Below are 1,463 nucleotides of genomic sequence, written 5' to 3'. Positions count from 1 at the left end.
TTAGGTATATTTTGTAGATGGATATCCTGACTGGTAGTGGGAGCGCGCTGTTACGATTTAAAATTGGATATAGTGCCGCTCGGGCGCCTCGCGCTTTTTGTAAGGTGTTTCTTACGTGTTTTTCAAATTTTAAATTGTAATTAAGGGTCACTCCTAGGTATTTGGCGTGGTGGCTCCATTCCAGGCACTGGTTTTGTATGTTTAGCTTCATGGTATAATTTTGGGAGTGAGGCCCAAAAGTTACTGCAACCGTCTTCGATACATTGATCTGAATTCTCCACTGGGTAAACCAATCTATTGTGGTATCCAATTGTCGTTGTAAGGCTAACACAGCATATTTGTAGTTACGGTTGCTCGCGTACAAAAGTGTGTCGTCAGCAAACAGGGCTACTGTGTCAGGACTTAGCGTAGGGAAGTCATTTGTGTAGATCAAGTACAGGAGCGGTGACAGGCACGACCCCTGAGGGACACCAGCTTCGATGTTCCGCGATGTAGAGAGGTGGTCATTTATTTTGATTTGGAATGTTCGGTCTTTGAGAAAGGAGTCTATTAGCTTTACTAGTGGGTGTGGGATGTTAGCATTCAATAATTTATAGATGAATCCCTGATGCCAAACGCGGTCGAAGGCTTTCGCAATCATACCTATATGTATACCTATTTAGCTATTTTTATGCATTAGCGCACGTACGGCCAATCGAAATGTTCCGCTGGATTTCTCCAACTCTTGAACTAATCACCGTGTGCCGACCAACGGAAACGATGGATACTGTTCCGATTTGTGTATAAATACCGGTTTTTTAAACGGAGAAACCATACTTTGCAAAAAGCAAAAGGAGAAACCATACTTGCCTAACGTACGCAGGTTCAGCTTGGGGTCCAACTTTGTCAAAGATAACTGGGCAAAAGTTGAGGCCGTTCAAAATATTGCTCTCGGAACAATTCTTGCTGCACCTTACTGTGTTTCAAATACAACACTACGCAACACATCGGGCCTTCCCACAATTCGTGAGTACATTCTCCGCAACACAAAAATACTATTTTACAAAAACCAATTTTCAAAATATCCGCCTATACACGACCTAGGCCGCGGTACTCAACATTTCACGAATGTGCTTAAAAATCGCCCATTTGATTGGACTAACGCCTAACCAAAATATTACCTAACTCATATTATCAAATACATTATCCCACACATCATAGGCCAACGCCTGAAATGTGTCACAGGCTTATTAGCCGTCCGTACAAGCAATAGCAATAGCAATAGCGAGAAACCATACAAAGTTTTCACTGTTAGCAAACAAGTTTAAGTAAACAGCAACGGAATGGTCAAATTAACCGCACGTATGTCGACCGCTGGAAGAGCTCCCCGCAAGATGCCAAAACTCAGCGAGAATTTAGCCACCGAAGGCCGCACGTGAGAGCGCACCAGCAACCGGAGGGTGAAGAGCCAAACGATGTCGTCC

This window comes from Acyrthosiphon pisum, chromosome A2 (genome assembly GCF_005508785.2).
Source record: "Acyrthosiphon pisum isolate AL4f chromosome A2, pea_aphid_22Mar2018_4r6ur, whole genome shotgun sequence".
In the NCBI taxonomy this organism is placed as follows: Eukaryota; Metazoa; Arthropoda; class Insecta; order Hemiptera; family Aphididae; genus Acyrthosiphon; species Acyrthosiphon pisum.
The sequence above is the reverse complement of the archived record's forward strand: the minus strand, read 5'-3'. Positions refer to the sequence as shown.